The sequence below is a fragment of the Entelurus aequoreus genome, linkage group LG07 (genome assembly GCF_033978785.1).
Source record: "Entelurus aequoreus isolate RoL-2023_Sb linkage group LG07, RoL_Eaeq_v1.1, whole genome shotgun sequence".
In the NCBI taxonomy this organism is placed as follows: Eukaryota; Metazoa; Chordata; class Actinopteri; order Syngnathiformes; family Syngnathidae; genus Entelurus; species Entelurus aequoreus.
In genome coordinates, this window is record NC_084737.1 from 13,888,802 (window position 1) to 13,897,909 (window position 9,108).

The 9,108-nt window shown below is 35.1% G+C and overlaps 1 protein-coding gene across 1 annotated transcript in view; it reads right to left on the bottom strand.

Annotated features, from left to right (window-relative positions):
- Nucleotides 1-7,438, bottom strand: part of LOC133653398 (collagen alpha-1(XX) chain) — a 91,233-nt gene extending 83,795 nt beyond the window's left edge. The window contains exon 1 of the mRNA XM_062052614.1: nucleotides 7,257-7,438. The gene's annotated coding sequence lies outside the window, so the exon portion shown is untranslated. The remainder of the gene's footprint in view (nucleotides 1-7,256) is intronic.
- Between the last annotated feature and the right edge of the window lie 1,670 nt (nucleotides 7,439-9,108).

A 9,108-nucleotide genomic window follows, 5' to 3' on the forward strand; every position in this document is an offset into this window, starting at 1 on the left:
CGGTAATGTGTTAATAATTTCACACATAAGTCGCTCCTGAGTATAAATCGCACCCCCGGCCAAACTATGAAAAAAAACTGCAACTTATAGTCCGAAAAATACGGTAATCAAACAAACTAATCAAAAGATTGCTCCATTATAAAAAATAATCGACGGCTGCAGCCCTAATGTGACTTCAGATCATTACAATGTGCAATTATTAAAAATACATTTACTAAACAAATGGCCTATTACACCAAGATGCTGGCTACTGTGTATTAAACGCGACAAGTTTGTTTTGCTGCCATCTTTCATGCGCTAAACTCAAAGATGTACACAAAATTAACATGTTTGTCAACTATTGTTGACACGTGTGTAAATGCGTGTGTTAGCGAGCACTTCTCCTTTACTGAGATCACCCATCCACCTGATGAGACGGCATGAATATTGCACAGGCGTGCATTTGCTTGGTCACTATAAAAAGTGTAGTTTTCGTCACTTACAGTACATCACACATGATCATAATGTTGAGGGAGCGTGCAATAGGCATGCTGACTGCAGGAACGTCCACAGAAGCTGTTGCCTGGGAAGTCACTTGACTTTACTTCACCTTAAAATCAGACCTGGGCAAATTAAGGCCCGTCGGACATTCTCAAATATTTTTTTTTAGATCTTTAAGATGGAAACTGTAGCTGCCATTAGTGATGTTTTCAAATGACCGTAAGTCTTGAACTATACAAAGTATTTCAGTGGTTGGAATCTGCACTTTTGCATGATATACCAGTGTTTCCCATAAACTGCCAAGATACCTGTGGTGGGGGGGGCGTGGCTATGGGCGTGGCTATAGACGTGGTCACCATGACATCATCGAGTAATTTGCATAATTTACTACAATGATATGATTTTCTCTAAAAAGGCTCAAAAAATGTATACTTACTAATTAATAATAGTTTTGTTTTAAACGTCCATCCATCCATCCATCCATCCATTTTACAATATAATTACATCACTTTATGTACATATTTATATACAGATTTGAACAATAAGTTATTCACTGAAATATATTTATTAATTGTGGTTCTTACAAAAAATATATCTTATAAAATATAAAAGCTAAAATGTCTCAAAGCTCTGCCCCTTTAATTAGTGCATACTAAATAATTTAACTTTAGCCTACTACTACAACCATATTATTTACCAGCAACATAAAGTGAAACAGAGGCAGAGGTGTCCTGCCACAGTCAGTAACAAATAAACAGAAAACAGTAGTGATGGTAGATAGACACAGAGCTTCATCAAACATCTGATCCACTGAACAAAGAGCTCCAAAAATCTTAAACTTTAGACTGCCATCAGTTTTACTCCCTACACTTAACCATGTGTTTCCTACTGCCTGCAGACTTTGCACCCTTTGTTATATACACATGTTGTGTTTCTAATATAAATACATTTAATAAAGTCAAATACAAATAAGGCAACAAGAGAAGTATCCTACACTTCTCTTTTGTAAAGTAAATCTGAACAGCCGATATGGGCATCTACATCAACTATATGATTTGCCTGAGAAGCTGGAAAGGACAAAAAAAATTGTAATTTTTATTTTTATTTGTGGCGGACGTAATTCTTTCGTGGCGGGCCGCCACAAATAAATGAATGTGTGGGAAACACTGTATACTAGTTACTATGGTAATCTAATTAGTTACTATGCTAATGTAAGTCACAGCAGCTCAGACGAGGCACCAAGCAGTGTGGGTGGGGAGCGTTTCCACAGAGTGTTTCCAGAGCGCCAAGCTCAGATTTTCACGACAAAGTCCTAAAGCTTAGTGATATATCAGGTATATCAGATTGTAGGTGGGTTTTTTTTACCCTTCCCGTTCATATTTCGCTGTGTTTGTTGCATTTTTGTCGCGTTTCGCTTAATTGGAAAATAGGTCGATCGAGAGGGGGTGTGACCTTCGTATGTTGTCAATATTCAGTGTTTTATCGTTCATAGTTAATATTGCAAATCCCACATTCTTTATTTTCATGTACATTCTGGGTGTCTCATTCAGTAAATAAAAATGGTTTAATTCCATAACGTTTTTAGCATTCTCTCAGACATTATTGTGAGTTTTTGTATTAGTGTTCCTAAAAATAGAGAGGCTAAACTACTGCAACGCACTTCTTGTCGGGATCCCCAGCAAGAACATCCAGAAGCTGCAGTACATACAGAATAGTGCTGCTAGGATCCTGATGAGAGTGCGGAAATATGACTATATCACACTAATTCTCAAATCCCTTCAATGGCTTCCTGTTCCACTCAGGAATGAATACAAAGTCTCCCCTTAACTCACCAGTGCCTCCATGGAAATGCCCCCCTCTACCTCAAAGAACCACTCACCCCCAAATCCTCCACTCGACACCTCCGCTCCGGACAGGCTAACTTCCTCCAACCTCTGAGGACAAAGCTACGAACAATGGGAGACCGGGCTTTCTGCTCCGCCGCTCCCAGTCTGTGGAACGCTCTCCCTGACCACCTGAGGGCACCACAGACTGTGGATGCTTAAAAACCCTTCTTTTTAAAAAAGCCTTTTTTTTTTTAGATATATGCATACTAGTTCTAGCTATTTGGCTGTTCTAGTTTTTATTTATTTTTTATTCTCTTTTTCTTTTTTTTAATACACTGTAGCACTTTGAGGTTGTTTACTCAATATAAAGTGCTTTTTACAAATAAAATCTATTATTATTATTAATTATTATTATTATTATTAGATATACCGGCCCCCGGACACTAAATTTGGCCCCCCGAGTCAAAATAATTGCCCAGGCCTGCTTTAATTCATTCATAATTCATATTGGTATTATTCATGTTGTTATAAAATACCCGTCATGCATGTGAATAATGGATAATTCGGTATGAAAGTCGCCAAAAACAAAAGTGCCACACGTCTGTCCTTGCTGCTCAGTAGAAATATGGTTATGTTGTCAATAATCATAATAATCATAATAAAAAGCCGTGTCTAAAAAATGTTTTTAACTGCAAACAAATCACCATCATGACATTTATCATCCTTTTCCCGTGGGAAATAGTTCACAGCCCATTCAGACTGCAGGTGCTTTGGTGCTGCTCGCCCATTAGAGAGCCTTTACACAGGTCATGACACACACACACACACACACAGACGCACACACACTCTTGCAGTGTTTGAAAGCGGTAATAAAAGTAACAAGGCAGCACATTCCCATCATCTTCTCATGTTATTGTGCTCGTAAAGAACACGTTTGACATTTAGCATGAGGAGTAGTATGAGTTAATTCCACATAGTTTTCACAAGTGTGTACTTGTTGTGTGTCTGCTTGGCTGTCAGGGCGAGAAAATTCACTTTATGTAATTCGACCTGTTTAATGGTTTTGCGGATGCATAAATGTAAATTGCATGCCTTTGCGTACTTACCTTACTTTATTTACTGCAAACGGTAAACAAAACAAAATTGCAATTCTGTAAGCTAACTTGAGTCCAAACAAAATGAATTACAACATTATAGTGTACACTAGAATCATATTTTAAATTGCATGTCTTCATGTAAGGACTTGTTGATCATTTTTTAATAAAGCACTGTAAATAAATGAGCTTCTTTGTAGTCAGCTAATAACAGAATGTGGCGTTGCTCGTGTTGTAATGACGTTAAACGAGCGAACATTTATCTACCAAAGGTATCTGATCGATCACATACCGTCAGGTGAATTCCATGAATGGCCACAGGAGGCGTTGTAGTTCATTTGTAAATTAGCGAGCACTGGCCCAGTAGTACAAAGTTAGCATCAATATTAATTTCCACAGAGTTTGGTGACAATGTGTCTGTAAGTATAAACGCATTTGCTGTTTCATGTCAATTTTGTTCCGTTAAAATCTCATTTGTTCAACGTTTGCCATGCTAATCTTCATTAGCCTGTCAATAGATTTGTCCGTTGTATGTTAGCATCCAGCTAGCGGCATAAGTGCCAGTCTTTATTCAATATGGTTGCATTGCTTTTGCATGTGCACTTCATGTTTATTTGTTAATGTACTTTCCTCTGTGTGCTTACAGTTCCTGTAACTTCATTGTGGAGACTATCAATAAACAACCTCAAGTTGGAAGTTTTTTCATCTCTAATTTGAAGGACTGTTTACCTATCTGTCAGACTAAAATTCAACATTCATGGAGGGCAAAATAATATATGCAATTAAAACAAGGTGTGTATATATATATATATATATATATATATATATATATATATATATATATATATATATATATATATATACACACACACCATATTTTCTGGACTATAAGGCGCACTTAGAATCCTTTTTTTTCCCTCAAAACTTGACAGTGTGCCTTATAACCTGGTGCGCCCAATGTACGGAATAATTCAGATTTTGCTTACCGACCTAGAAGCTATTTTATTTGGTACATGGTGAAATTATAAGTGTGACCAGTAGATGACAGTCAAACGTAAGAGATACGTGTAGACTGCAATATGATGGCAGTCACACATAAGAGATACGTGTAGACGGCAACATGACTCAAGTAAACAACACCATAATTTTATATGTTCCATTGAAAATAGAGAACTTTACAAACGGCGCTCAAAAATCTATCAAAATGTTTTTTAGTACGACTTTGGTAAGCTATAAAGCCGCACTGCTTGATGGATTGTACTGTGCTTGAACATACGAGTATTATTATGGTGTGTGTATAAGCTAAGACATATTATCTGGCGTTTTGTTTCGCAACATTATGCAAAAGTAACTTTTCTTACCTACCTACGTACCTGCTGATCTGCATAAATCCTGAAAAATTGCGCGCCTCCGCCTTTGTAGTCTGTGCTGAAACCGTAGTCGATAATCTTCTTGTTATGGGACATATATGCCATTTCTAATATAAAGTAGTGTAAAGTTCTTACTTATATCTGTCAGTAAACTCGCCATAAAAGCGCTAAAACATACCGGTGTAGTGAGTTTATATTATTCACCCAAGGAACTTTAGTTATTAGAGAGTTCCGGTCGGACGGTTTTTCACGGGACACATTTCTGGCGGATGAGGAGATGCTGCTCTATTATTGATTGAAGTAAAGTCTGAATGTCATTAAAACAGTTAGCTCCATCTTTTGACACTTCTTCCACTCTCGTCCTTGCACGCTACACCGCTACAACAAAGATGACGGGGAGAAGACGCTGTCAAAGGTGAGCCACGTAAATAAGACCGCCCACAAAACGGCGCATCCTGAAGCGACTGTCAGAAAGCAGCTTGAAGATGGTCTGCAAAACATCATCTATGCAACATTTTGACCAAAGAACCACCATTACATGTTATGTAGACCACAAGGAAGTCTTTTACATTTAGAAAAAAATTAAAATATATATGACTCCTTTAATGCGCCTTATAATCCGGAACGCCTTATATATTAAAAAAGATTGAAAATAGACCATTCATCAGCAGTGCGCCTTATATGGTCCGGAAAATATGGTATATATATTATATACTATAGTTCCTACCTATTGTTTCTGTAAACCCGAATAGGGATCGGACGAGGGTTGAAAAGAAAAGAGGTGAGCGCGGCGAAGGAATACAGTTAATTTTAAACAAAAAAACCTGCCATACTGTGAAGGTGACTTTTTCCGTTTTATCCACAATTTCTTTGCTCTGTGCAGCTCTCATTTTTACTTTCTTGTCTCACTCCATGCAAAGAATCAACCGCGAGACAACAAGATGGCACAACCAAACTTGTTAGTTAATACTGTTACCTGATTGGCTGTTTAGCGTGTCACTTCCTGTTTTGCTCCGTTACCAGAAGTGCCTTTGTTCATGCAACCAACCTTGTTTCGTAACTTCCTGATTCTTTTGACCCCCAAAAAAATACATCAAACGGTTTATCGAACGCATTTAAAAAAAAATATTGATTACGTGTCTATCGTGATGTATATTAATATCGTTTTATCGGCCTAGCCCTGATATATACCAAGAAAAAGATATGTTGACACTGGGGATGTCCGATAATGGCTTTTTGCAGATATCCGATATTCCGATATTGTCCAACTCTTTAATTGCCGATACCAATATCAACCGATACCGATATCAACGGATACCGATATATACAGTCGTGGAATTAACACATTATTATGCCTAATTTGGACAACCAGGTATGGTGAAGATAAGGTCCTTTTTTTAAAAATGTATAAAATAAAATAAGATAAATAAATAAAAAACATTTTCTTGAATAAAAAAAAGTAAAACAAAATAAAAACAGTTACATAGAAAGTAGTAATTAATGAAAATCAGTAAAATTAACTGTTAAAGGTTAGTACTATTAGTGGACCAGCAGCACGCACAATCATGTGTGCTTACGGACTGTATCCCTTGCAGACTGTATTGATATATATTGATATATAATGTAGGAACCAGAATATTAATAACAGAAAGAAACAACCCTTTTGTGTGAATGAGTGTGAATGGGGGAGGGAGGTTTTTTGGGTTGGTGCACTAATTGTAAGTGTTGATTTAATAAAAAATTAAATAAATTATTTAAAAAAACGATACCGATAATAAAAAAAACGATACAGATAATTTCCGATATTACATTTTAAAGCATTTATCGGCCGATAATATCGGCAGGCCGATATTATCGGCCATCTATAGTTGCATCCACTGTAAAAATCTCAAATATTCACCATCAACATGTCATCCATTCAGTCTTTCAGCCGAGGATGTCGTTGTGGCTTGTGCAGCCCTTTGAGACACTTGTGATTTAGGGCTATATAAAAAAATAGGGGAAAAAAATAAATAAAAATAATCATGTCCCTGCTAATAAACTGAAAATAAATCGTAATGCATTCCACCAAACACTAATTGTTGAGCAATCGATTATGAATCATCAGATTTACGTCTGGAAGTTCATCAATCAGCCGCGGGGGGCGTTGTTGGCAGCTAATAACAACTCTGGTATTAACGGTGTAAAAAAGGCCCCAAAAAATAGTGTTGTATAATATTAATAACTCATCCCAGTGTCGTCAGTTACCATTTAAAGGTGTTATGTTGCTGTTTAGTTGAATTAAAAGAAGGCACAAGTTGAAGCTAACTTTGCGTAAAGTTTAGCTAGCTCTCGTGAATAAATGACAAAAGGCCGGGAAACTTCTATAATAAAACATTTTAATTACACTATTATAAATTAATTACACTAGTCTACATTAAAAAAATAATGTTGAGCAACTAACCGGGTTTTTTTGGTAGACGGAAGCAAGGTGAGCACTGACTTACCTGGCTGCGTCACGTCCAAGCTAATCCTCCACACATTAGAAAAGAGTCAAATGACAAAAGATTAAATTAAAAGAAAACATTCTTCCAACAACTAGAAAATGCACAGCCTGCTGCAGCCAGCGTGGACTTTCATTATGCACATACTAACACTGCTCTAGCGAGTGTGTGCGTGTGTGTGTGAAACAGGACGCCGGCGTTAAGCCACACCCCCTGGTCACTCCTTATGTGGGCGTGGCATTACCATGGCGACGCTGAACACCTTAACTGCTCAACAGGAATGTCTTTTTGCACCAATTCTGCTCCCCTGTGGACATCTGATCATAATTTAACATGAAAAATCATCATGATTCATGATTAATTTAATGAGGTTAATTTGTGTCTTTATTATGAAAGCTTTTTTGGGGCCCTGAATTTATGCAACTACTTTTTTTTGGTGTGTTTAAATTTTGTGAACTAAATGTTTTGTATCAAATTATGCGGACAATTTTAATTTCACTAAATAAAAAAATGTATGTTTAAAAATTTGTTGAAAGTTGAAGTTTGTTGAAATTCGGTGTTTTAAAATTCAGTGTATAAAAAATACAGTGTAAAAAATTACGTGCAGAAAAATTCACTGTAAAGAATTTCTGTCCAGAAAAATTTGCTGTAAAGAATTTCCATGCAGAAAAAATAAGTGTAAAAAAAGGTCTGTAAAAAATCCTGTATAGAAAAATTGAGTGCATAAAAATTTAAAATGAAAATGTTGTATGGAAAAAATGGCTGGTAAATAGAAAGTTAGTTTGTTGAAATTCAGTTTTAAAATTCAGTGTAAAATAGCGTCTAAAAAAAATCACTGTAAAAAAATTTCCATGCAGAACAATTCGCTGTGAAGACTTTCCGTGCAGAAAAATTCAGTGTAAAAAAATTTTGTTTGTAAAAAATTCAGGGTATAAAAATAAGTGCAAAAAAATTCAGTATGAAAATTTTGTATGGAAAAAATGACTGTAAAATAGAAATATTCACTAAAGTCAAAGTTTGTTGAAATTCAGTGTTTTAAAATTCAGTGTAAAATAGTGTCTAAAAAAAATCACTGTAAAAAAATTTCCATGCAGAAAAATTCGGTGTAAAATTTTTTTGGTTTTTAAAAACATTTGTGTATAAAAATTACCGGTAGTGCAGAAAAATTCAGCATGAAAATTATGTATGGAAAAAAATGACTGTAAAATAAAAATATTCACTAAAGTTAAAGTTTGTTGAAATTCAGTGTATAAAAATTCAGTGTAAAATAGTGTCTAAAAAAAATCAATGTAAAAAAATGTCAGTGCAGAAAAGTTCGCTGTAAAAAAATTAGTGTATAAAAATTCAGTATGAACATTTTGTATGAAAAAAATGACTGTAAAATAGAAATATTCACTAAGGTTAAAGTTTGTTGAAATTCAGTGTTTTAAAATTCAGTGTATAAAAATTCAGTGTAAATAAGTGTCTAAAAAAATCACTGTAAAAAAATTTCCGTGCAGAAAAATTGTCTGAAAAGAATTTCCGTGCAGAAAAATTAACTGTAAAAAAATGTAGTTTGTAAAAAAAAAATTGTATAAAAATTGGTGCTGAAAAATTCTGTATGAAAATTTTGTATGGAAAAAAACGACTGTAAAATAGAAATACTCCAGACCCACTTCCGGTAGTTTTGAAGCAACGAACATATCCACACTGAATTTTTACACAGTGAATTTGGAAACACTATTTTAACAAGTTGAATTTTTGGACACACAAATTATGCTCACAATTTTTTATGTAATGACCTTAATTTTTTAAATTGGGAAAATTCAAACACAAAAATTTCAGTTAAATAAATTGAATGTCCAAAAAAATATTT